Here is a 379-nt window from a genome sequence, read left to right as displayed (position 1 = left end):
TACCACTCGGCTTTCTCTCGCAAATGAGTATCCAATGTGACGGGGGTCATCTTCCCAATTGGCCGACAGCGAGTATCAAATACATAAATCTTTTTAACAATACGATCTTCATCGTCCATCCAATTTCTGGCCAGTCGGTTAAACCACGTTTCAACTCCAGTTAAATACAACGAACAAAAAGTCAGAGCTTCATTCACAATGTATGCCTTAGCAATCGAACCCTCAGGACGTGCACGATTCTTGACATATTTCTTTAACGATCTGAGAAAATGTTCAAACAGATACATCCATCTTAAGTGAACTGGTCTTCCTCGAATGGCTTCTTCAGGCAAGTGTATAACTAAATGTACTATTATGTCAAAAAAGGCAGGAGAAAAAA

The sequence above is a fragment of the Morus notabilis genome, unplaced genomic scaffold (genome assembly GCF_000414095.1).
Source record: "Morus notabilis unplaced genomic scaffold, ASM41409v2 Scaffold100, whole genome shotgun sequence".
Taxonomy (NCBI): Eukaryota; Viridiplantae; Streptophyta; class Magnoliopsida; order Rosales; family Moraceae; genus Morus; species Morus notabilis.
This window is presented reverse-complemented; position numbering follows the sequence as displayed.